This window comes from Oncorhynchus mykiss, chromosome 18, assembly GCF_013265735.2.
Source record: "Oncorhynchus mykiss isolate Arlee chromosome 18, USDA_OmykA_1.1, whole genome shotgun sequence".
NCBI lineage: Eukaryota > Metazoa > Chordata > Actinopteri > Salmoniformes > Salmonidae > Oncorhynchus > Oncorhynchus mykiss.
This window is the reverse complement of record NC_048582.1, coordinates 64,696,540-64,708,366: the sequence shown is the minus strand read 5'-3', so window position 1 is coordinate 64,708,366 and position 11,827 is coordinate 64,696,540.

The following is an 11,827-nucleotide window of genomic DNA, read 5'->3' as shown; positions in this document are numbered from 1 at the left end:
GGCGATCTAGTTGATTAACCCGTTCTGCGGCTGCATCTGGACTTCACCTGACACCTGTCTCTGTGAGGAGAAACACACATTAACGCACACACCGATGCACACACAGACACACGCACACACACACACACAGTCAGACACCCAGTCAGACAGACAGATAAGGTTTGGTCGGTGTGTGTCATTTGCTAATAATGGGCATCAACTGTACACAACCCAATATGGGAATCATCTGTACACAACCCAACATGAGCATCAACTGTACACAACCCAATATGGGCATCATCTGTACACAACCCAATATGGGCATCATCTGTACACAACCCAACATGAGCATCAACTGTACACAACCCAATATGGGCATCATCTGTACACAACCCAACATGAGCATCAACTGTACACAACCCAATATGGGAATCAACTGTACACAACCCAACATGAGCTGGCCTGCACTGCCACACTAGAAACATTTTAAGAGGGGAAACGGGGAATTTGAGTTTAGGAAACACAGTGGTATGAGGCCCGGAGAACAAAGTCTGTAGACATGAAACATTGTCACTGAGGGGCAGCTCATATTTAAACGTCTCATCAGACCACTGTGACACACTTTAGTTTTCTGATAGGAATTCACTCTTCGGTGCATAGTTATTTAATTTACAGCCACGAGAAGGGCATGCAAGCAACAAATTTACAATTTATTTAAAAACGTACAATTCTGCAAAAGCTTCAAATAATATGAGCTAGTTCATTCAGTCAGAAAAACAGTCATGGCAGTTGTATTATATAATCACTTAAGGCCTGAATCAATAGTTCACTATGAAATATTAATGCCTACTTTATCCTGTGTAGTTTAGCCATCACAACTAGCCTACAGTAAAATGGAATCCTATGCTAAAATATCAACACATTTCTTTACAAATCAACTATAGATAAACAGTGTGTGCAGAGCATAAGCTACAAAACCAAGGTTTAAAATGATCCATAGAAACACTCAAACCTGGAGGAGACGGAAGTATCCAGGGGTCAGGGGTCCCAGTCTGATGATCATGTCTGCGGCTGTGAGTTCTCAGACTAGCCCAGTGTCTGCCTGCGGAGCAATCCATTATAAATATACTGAGGCAAAAACATAAGCAACACAATGAAAAATCCACTTATTAAAATCAAGACTCAATAATAAGCAAGCCACCTTCCCACATTTACCCCAAAGCACAAACACAAAGTCCCCTGGCTCAACCTTCAGGGCTGAACAAGTGAATCAAACAAAGATGTTCCACTGTTAACATACAGACAAATAAGTCCCATAATGATATTCCAAGACTTATAGGACATACCATACATTCATAATGTAACTACCTACAGGCCAGGATAAACAAAGAAAGCTCTAATTGGGGGCTATTTGTGATGGGTGAATGGCTACCATACAATGTTAGTCATTATGAGAGGTTGTACTGGAAAGCACTGTAGGCCTAATGCAATGCATTTCTTTGTCTATGGATAGAAATGGGATCCTACCACAACATTTTGCTAAGAGGGAACTAAACTCCTTCGCAATAATACCCAGCAGAAAATGAACACCTATAGTGTTACAGTAATTCATTTTGGGATGTTGTTTTACACTGTATGGTGTAAAGCCTAATTTGCACATTTCCCAGTGTGCCTTGCTTTTCGAGTGATGTAAAGTCATGATGACAGCAACATAACGAAACCACTGATAACCATGACATGAGACCAATACCACAATTGAGATATAACTTCAGAAATTTGTAGGAGAAAAGTACAAAAAGAGCCTTGGGCAGGGAGAGCGAGAGAGAGAGAGAGCAATTATCCAGGACAGCACAGCATCCAGGAATCTCACTGAATCCTCCCCTTCACCAAACCCTGCAGCAGCGGCTCTCAAAAATATATTTTTTTACTTTTCTCCTGTAATTTTCTGAAGTTATTTCTCAATTGTGGTATTGGTCTCATGTCATGGTTATCAGTGGTTTCGTTATGTTGCTGTCATCATGACTTTGCATCAACCTGTCAAAGCTCCAACGGACCATGTATTTCTCAAATGTTGAATCTATGATACTGACCCTGAACACAGTGGAAACCTGTGATACTGACCCTGAACACACAGTGGACATCTGTGATACTGACCCTGAACACACAGTGGAAACCTGTGATACTGACCCTGAACACACAGTGGAAACCTGTGATACTGACCCTGAACACACAGTGGAAACCTGTGATACTGACCCTGAACACCCAGTGGAAACCTGTGATACTGACCCTGAACACACAGTGGAAATATGTGATACTGACCCTGAACACACAGTGGACATCTGTGATACTGACCCTGAACACACAGTGGAAACCTGTGATACTGACCCTGAACACACAGTGGAAACCTGTGATACTGACCCTGAACACACAGTGGAAATCTGTGATACTGACCCTGACACACAGTGGAAACCTGTGATACTGACCCTGAACACAGTGGAAACCTGTGATACTGACCCTGAACACACAGTGGACATCTGTGATAGGCTACTGAGGAAGCTCCTGTGTGTCCCTAGTCTTTTGTACACCCCAGCCCCATCCCATCCAGTAAAATATCAATGGACTCAGTCTGGCCTACTGCATAAATACCCTTCTCTGTCAGATATGATTTTAGTCATCCAGTTTAAAAATGGGAGAGGAGAGGAGAGGAGAGGAGAGGAGAGGAGAGGAGAGGAGAGGAGAGGAGAGGAGAGGAGAGAGCTTCTGTGGGTTATAGAACATGTGATGATACTCTGCAGTGGGTTATAGAACACATGATAATACTCTGCAGGGGGTTATAGAACACGTGATAATACTCTGCAGGGGGTTATAGAACACGTGATAATACTCTGCAGGGGGTTATAGAACACGTGATAATACTCTGCAGTGGGTTATAGAACACGTGATAATACTCTGCAGTGGGTTATAGAACACATGATAATACTCTGCAGGGGGTTATAGAACACGTGATAATACTCTGCAGGGGGTTATAGAACACGTGATAATACTCTGCAGGGGGTTATAGAACACGTGATAATACTCTGCAGTGGGTTATAGAACACGTGATAATACTCTGCAGTGGGTTATAGAACACGTGATAATACTCTGCAGTGGGTTATAGAACACGTGATAATACTCTGCAGTGGGTTATAGAACACGCGATAATACTCTGCAGTGGGTTATAGAACACGTGATAATACTCTGCAGGGGGTTATAGAACACGTGATAATACTCTGCAGGGGGTTATAGAACATGTGATAATACTCTGCAGTGGGTTATAGAACACGTGATAATACTCTGCAGTGGGTTATAGAACACGTGATAATACTCTGCAGGGGGTTATAGAACACGTGATAATACTCTGCACTGGGTTATAGAACACGTGATAATACTCTGCAGGGGGTTATAGAACACGTGATAATACTCTGCAGGGGGTTATAGAACACGTGATAATACTCTGCAGTGGGTTATAGAACACGTGATAATACTCTGCAAGGGGTTATAGAACACGTGATAATACTCTGCAGTGGGTTATAGAACACGTGATAATACTCTGCAGTGGGTTATAGAACACGTGATGATACTCTGCAGTGGGTTATAGAATACATGATGATACTCTGCAGTGGGTTATAGAACACGTGATAATACTCTGCAGTGGGTTATAGAATACATGATGATACTCTGCAGTGGGTTATAGAACACGTGATAATACTCTGCAGTGGGTTATAGAATACATGATGATACTCTGCAGTGGGTTATAGAACACGTGATAATACTCTGCAGTGGGTTATAGAATACATGATGATACTCTGCAGTGGGTTATAGAACACGTGATAATACTCTGCAGTGGGTTATAGAATACATGATGATACTCTGCAGGAGGTTATAGAACACGTGATGATACTCTGCAGTGGGTTATAGAATACATGATGATACTCTGCAGGAGGTTATAGAACACGTGATGATACTCTGCAGTGGGTTATAGAACACGTGATGATACTCTGCAGTGGGTTATAGAATACATGATGATACTCTGCAGTGGGTTATAGAACACGTTTTAACGCGTTGCAGGGGGTTATGCAACATGAGAAAGGGCACTTCGGATTCCTCCCCAAAACAGGACCCTATCCAACAGAATCCATTGCAATACTCATTCAACGATCCCAGCAGGAAGTAATTCTAATGACGCATTATTTCAACATATTGGCCAGTTCCGCATTTTCAAAGTCTTTCTCTGACAGGCTTTTTCCATTTTCTATGTCACATAGATTTCTCTGTGGGCCATTTCTGTATAATCTGGCCCAACTACTATTTTTAAATAGGCCCCCTCTTTCATGGCATGACCATTGTAATACTCCTTTACATTGAAAAAGTATCTTGAAAATAAATGTGGAAAAATGTAATGTTCTTCAAACATATCCAGCATGAAAGGAGTGACTATTGACGACCATAAACCATAGACATTTCTTTTAAAATGGAAATGACAACATTTCCAAACCAAAGAAAATGGAGGAAAGCGCCATCTTCCCCTATCTTTACTCACTGTTTGTCTTGTTTAGTGTTGGTGTTAATATATTCTTTGTCAATAGTCTGCAGGAAAGGCCAGTCAATCTGTTAGGGGAGGGGAGGGTACAATACAACATGCTGATTGTGGGCTACTTCATCCCACAGTCAGCATACTCAGTAAACTTAGACATTATTACACAACAGCAGATGCTGGTAGCATATTGATCTCCATGTAACCATTAATCGCATCACAAAATCATGTATGCGATCACGAAACATGTGAATACCAACTGACCCACAGAACCATAAAAAAATACAAAGTTAAGAGTCCTTTAGATCAATACGTCTGTAGTAAAAGAGAGATACAAACCTTGAATAAACCGTTTACTTCAGGCTATTTACAGAATCTGTTTTCTTTTCTTTGGACTTCCGAGTGATGATGACTGCAGAATATAAGAATTAAGTCAATCAAAAGAAACTTACAGACAATAAAGACTGTCTGTGTCTGTCATGTTTGTAACGGTAAAAACTAAACAAAAATGATGGACGTTCACTTACCACTAATAATGTTCAACAATAACAGAATGGCAGCCTATAATTTATACTCAAATATTTGACTTGTATTCTTCAAACTATTGAATAAGACATTACTTAAATATTCACACAGAAATGTAAGCACACATCACAACCACAGTAAATGAGCAGGTTATGAATGAAGACACTGAAGTAGAATCTTTATCATTAATTTAATGTCTAATGTAACGAAATCTACGGAATCCGTGACATTGCAAATGAAACACCTTGTGCACTATGTCACAAATTATCGTGACTCCAGTCCATTGTTACATCACAATTTAAATATGGATTAATTCCTATAACAAGATTAAGTTACAGCACAGGTTTATTTGACAGAAACACACATTTCAAATCTGCATGTAGCAAAGAAATGTGTGTTTTAATCCACCCATTAATACCCGTTCCTAGTACATAACATTAGTCTAATTTTTATGACTCATTCTGGATTGATGAATTCTTGTCTTTATGTTTACTCTCAAGCTAACACAGCACATTGTTTATGGAGACATGTAGTAAATAGTAAACAAACACTGAGTAAAGCTAGACGACCTGGAGGTATTTATTTGACTGAGAATGTGTTGAAATACTCTGGTTCATCCTGAGTGGTAGGGGGGAGTTTCCTCAGGGCTCCCCCTGGATGGGCACCCTCTCCAGGGCCAGCTCTGTGTTGGCCAGGGGTCCTCCTGTCAGGTGGGCTGAAGAACTCTCTACAGTCATCACACGCCCACAGAGTGGGTCTACATTATAATGTATATACCCAATGGGTCTACTGTACAAGGTAAAAACCCCAATGGGTCTCCAGTATAATGTATATACCGAATTTACCTGTGGTAAATTCAGTTGATTGGACATGATTTGGAAAGGCACACACCTGTCTGTATAAGGTACCACAGCTGACAGTGCATGTGAGAGCATAAACCAAGCCATGAGGTCGAAGGAATTGTTCGTAGAGCTCTGAGACAGGATTGTGTCGAGGCACAGATCTGGGGAAGGGTACCAAAACATGTCTGCAGCATTGAAGGTCCCCAAGAACACAGTGGCCTCCATCATTCTTAAATTGAATAAGTTTGGAACCACCAGGACTCTTCCTAGAGCTGGCCGCCCAGCCACACTGAGCAATCGGGGGAGAAGAGCCTTGGTCAGGGAAGTGACCAAGAATCCGATGGTCACTCTGACGTTCTCCAGAGTTTCTCTGTGGAGATGGGAGAACCTTCCAGAAGGACTGTAGCACTCCACCAATCAGGCTTTTATGGTAGAGAGGCCAGACGGTCTGACGAAACCGAGATTGAACTCTTTGGCCTGAATGCCGAACATCACATCTGGAGGAAACCTGGCACCATCCCTACGGTGAAGCATGAAGGTGGCAGCATCATGCTGTGGGGATGTTTCTCAGCGGGCAGGGACTGGGAGACTAGGCAGGATCGAGGGAAAAATGAACGGAGCAAAGTACAGAGAGATCCTTGCAGTAGTTTGTGTCAGTTTGGGTCAGTTTGTTATATCTGGAGTACTTCTCCTGTCTTATCCGGTGTCCTGTGTGAATTTAAGTATGCTCTCTCTAATTCTCTCTTTCTCTCTTTCTTTGTCTCTCTCGGAGGACCTGAGCCCTAGGACCATGCCTCAGGACTACCTGGCATGATGACTCCTTGCTGTCCCCAGTCCACCTGGCCGTGCTGCTGCTCCAGTTTCAACTGTTCTGCCTGCGGCTATGGAATCCTGACCTGTTCACCGGACATGCTACCTGTCCCAGACCTATTATTTGACCATGCTGGTCATTTATGAACATTTTAACATCTTGGCCATGTTCTGTTATAATCTCCACCCGGCACAGCCAAAAGAGGACTGGCCACCCCTCATAGCCTGGTTCCTCTCTAGGTTTCTTCCTAGGTTTTGGCCTTTCTAGGGAGTTTTTCCTAGCCAACGTGCTTCTACACCTGCATTGCTTGCTGTTTGGGGGTTTTAGGCTGGGTTTCTGTACAGCACTTTGAGATATCAGCTGATGTACGAAGGGCTATATAAATACATTTGATTTGATTGGACCTCAGACTGGGGCGAAGGTTCACCTTCCAACAGGACAACAACCCAAACCACACTGCCAAGACAATGCAGGAGTGGCTTGAGGACAAGTCTCTGAATGCCCTTGAGTGGCCCAGCCAGAGCCCGGACTTGAAAACGATGTAACATTTCTGGAGAGATGAAAATAGCTGTGCAGCAACACTCCCCATCCAAACTGACAGAGCTTGAGAGGATCTGCAGAGAAGAATGGGATAAACTCTCTGAATACAGGTGTGCCAAGCTTGTCGCATCCTACCCAAGAAGACTCGAGGCAGTAATCGCTGCCAAAGGTGCTTCAACAAAGTACTGTGTAAAAGGTCTGAATACTCATGTAAATGTGATATTTCCGGGTTTATTAAATTATACATTTGCACAAATTTCTGACAACCTGTTTTTGCTTTGTCATTGTGGGTTATTGTGTGCAGATTGATGAGGGGGAAAAAAAACATTTTATACATTTTAGAATAAGACTGTAATGTAACAAAATGTGAAAAAATGAAGGGGTCTGAATACTTTCAGAATGCACTGTATGGTCAGTACCAAAACAAGTGATCTAAGGATTCTGTCTTATCGCAGAAAAATCTGCAGAGCTGTTATCCCCCACATACTGAATAAAAATATAAACGCAACATGAGTCACAGTTCATATAAGAACATCAGTCAATTGAATGGATGGATGGATTTCACATGACTGGGAATACAGATATGCAACTGTTGGTCACATATACCTTAAAAAATGGGCCTCACAATGGGCCTCAGGATCTTGTCACAGTATTTCTGTGCATTCAAATTGCCATCGATAAAATGTAATTGTGTTCATTGTCCGTAGCTTATGCCTGCTCATACCATAACCCCTCCGTCACCATGGGACACTGTTTAAAAAATGTATATTATTCTAATAATATATATATTTTTTTACTAGGCAAGTCACTCTGTTCACAACATTGACATCAGCAAACCACTTGCCCACAGGACGCCATACACGTGGTCTGCGGTCTGCAGGTGGACGTACGGCCGAAATTCTCTAAAATGACTTTTGAGGTGGCTTATGAATATTGCATTCTCTGTCAACAGCTCTGGTGGACATTCCTGCAGTCAGCATGCCAATTGCACGCGCCCTCAAAACTTGAGACATCTGTGGGCATTATGTTGTGATAAAACTGCACATTTTAGAGTGGCCTTTGATTGTCCCCAGCACAAAGTGCACCTGTGTAATGATCATGGTGTTTAATCAGCTTCTTGATATGCCACACCTGTCAGATGGATGGATTATCTTGGCAAAGGAGAAATGCTCACTAACAGGGATGTAAACAAATTTGTGCACAAAATTTGAGAGCAATAAGCTTTTTTTGTGGATGGAACATTTCTGGGATAATTTATTTCAGCTCATGAAACATGGGACCAACTGATGAGTTTATATTTTGTTCTGTGTATTTATAAAAAAAAATATATGTAATTTTTTTTTTTACATGTTTTCATTTGCGTAATAATATAAGCTCTTCTATAAAGGATTGTTACCTATAACAAGGGCTGGCAGTAGAAATTCAACATTTTAGTAAACTGATGTGGGATGAATACACTCATTCACTTACCCCCCGACTCATTCACTCGCTGAGTGATGACAGGATCGGTAATAATGTCCTCCTCCTCAGGACTCCCCTCCATCTGCATAGTGATCCCTGGGAGAGTTGTGCTCAATATTATGGACAATACAGATGTTTCAGATAACTGCCTTTTATGAGACTTTGTGAAGCTTTCATTTGTAATCCAAAATATGTTATTACAGTGTTACTTTAGTATTAAGGGATTTAGATTTTAATTCTGTAGTTGTTCTACATTTTATAAATATTCAACACAGCTGTAATGTTCCAAAAGAGGAGGTTCAGTCTGTCATTTCCAAGCAGCTGGCTGATGGCTCCTTGATCAAAGAGGTCCTGGTTGATTGCTTCGTTGCCTAGGGACACCATGGATCTAAGCAGCCTCACACAGTAACACATCTGAGACTCCCTCCAGTGCCATGGAAACTATGGCCCTGTCCAATGTAGGCATATGTTTTTGCAGAAGAGGCTGAATAAATTAAATCTCCCATCAATTAAACCAAGTAACCACGGAGATGTTCAATTAAATTCAGTCATCAAAAGTGGCCAAAAAAATCGATGCAATTATTGATGAAGCCAATGACTGATGTGGTGTACTCCTCAATGCCATTGGATGAATCCCGGAACATGTTCCAGTCTGTGATAGCAAAACAATCCTGTAGCTTAGCATCTGCTTCATTCGACCACTTTTTTATTGACCGAGTTACTGGTGCTTCCTTCATTAATTTTTGCTTATAAGCAGTAATCAGGAGGATAGAATTATGGTCTGATTTGCCAAATGGAGGGTGAGGGAGAGCTTTGTACGTGTCTCTGTGTGTGGATTAAAGGTGGTCTAGAGTTTTTTTCCCTCTGGTTGCACATTTAACATGCTGATAGAAATGTAGTAAAACGGATTTAAGTTTCCCTACATGAAAGTCCCCGGCCACTAGGAGCACTGCCTCTGGATGAATATTTTCTTGTTTGCTTATGGCAGAATACAGCTCATTGAGTGCAGTCTTAGTGCCAGCATCGGTCTTTGGTGGTATGTAGACAGCTACGAAAAATACAGATGAGAACTCTCTAGGTCGATGGTGTGGTCTACAGCTTATCATGAGATACTCTACCTCAGGCGAGCAAAACCTTGAGATATCTTTAGATATCTTTTCACCAGCTGTTGTTTACAAATATATATAGTCCGCCACCCCATGTCTTACCAGATGCTGCTGTTCTATCCTGCCTATACAGCGTATAACCAGCCAGCTGTATGTTGATAATGTCGTCGACGACTTCGTGAAGCATAAGATATTACAGTTTTTAATGTCCCGTTGGTAGTTTAATCTTCCTTGTAGGTTGTCGATTCTATTTTCCAATGATTGCACGTTAACTAGTAGAACAGAAGGCAGTAGGGGTTTATTCGATCGCCTACGAATTCTCAGAAGGCAGCCCGCCCTCCGCCCTCTTTTTCTCCGTCTTCTCTTCACGCAAATGATGGGGATTTGGGCCTGTTCCCGGGAAAAAAAGCTTCTGCCAGTTTGTGGTGAGTAATCGCTGTTCTGATGTCCAATAGTTATTTTTGGTCATAAGAGACAGTAGCAGCAACATTATGTACAAAATAAGTAAAAAAAAATAGGTTACAAGCAACGCAAAAAAATTAACAAAAAAACACAGTTGGTTAGGAGCACAAAAAAAGTCAACCACCTTCTCTGGCGCCATGACACTATAGAATGACGTTGTAAGTAACAGCAAACTTTCCAGGGCATAGACATATCTTATATGGGCAGAAAGCTTAAACTTTTGTTAATCTAAATGCACTGGCTAATTTACAATAGCTATTACAGTGAAAAAATACCATGCTATTGATTGAGGAGAGTGCACAACAACAACAAAAAATCCATCACGGCAACTGATTTGATACATTCACCTCTGAAGGTAAATAATGTACTTGCATTCAGTAATCTTGCTCTGATTTGTCATCTTGAGGGCCCCAGAGATAAAATGTAGCATAGCTTTGTTTGATAAAATACATTTTTATGTTCAAATGTAGGAACTGGTTTCTACAGTTTGAACCCCTGCTGTCTCTGGCTCCACACCCACCCCACTATCTAGATGTGTGAAAGTTAGTGTATAAGCTAGTGATCCATCATGTGTGACATTCCTGGGAGTGTGTAAGCTAAAATGTTGTATTATCATATCATTTTTGAATGTTCTCTATAGTTATGTACCTTAAAATGTATCAATTGACCAATTTGGCACATTTGGGCAGACTTGATACAAAATATTGTGCAGCATTGCAATGCTTCATTGGATGAATCTGAAACTTTGCACATGCACTGCTTCCATCTAGTGGCCAAAATCGAATTTGAATCTAAACTCCTACATATAATGGGCTTTTTTAATTGCCTTTCAAAGATGATGGAACAAAAACAAAAATAAAAAACATGTTTTTTTCTTTGTATTATCTTTTACCAGATCTAATGTGTTATTATCCTACATTAATTTCACATTTCCACAAACTTCAAAGTGTTTCCATTCAAATGGTATCAAGAATATGCATATCCTTGCTTCAGGTCCTGAGCTACAGGCAGTTAGATATGGGTATGTCATTTTAGGCGAACATTGAAAAAAAGTGTCAAATCCTTAAGAGGTTTTTAACTTAGTTATTGAAGCCTCCGATGAGAGCATTTGTGAAAAATACCGCTTTACAGAGTTCGTCTTGTACCAGAGTTGTAAAGTACTTAAATAAAAATACTTAAAAGTACGACATAAGTCGTTTTTTTTGCGGTATCTGTACTTTACTATTTATATTTATATATTTACATTAACTTTTACTTTTACTTCACTGCATTCCTAAATAAAATCATATACTTTTTTACTCGATACATTTTCCCTGACACCCAAAAAGTACTTGTTACATTTTGAATGCTTAGCCGGACAGGAAAATGGTCTAATTCACACACCAATTAATTGAACATCCCTGGTCATCCCTACTGCCTATTATCTATAGGATGTCATTGTAAATAAGAATGTGTTCTTAACTAACTTGCCTAGTTAAATAAAGGTTAAGTTTTAAAAAATCTGGTGGACTCACTAAACACAAATGCT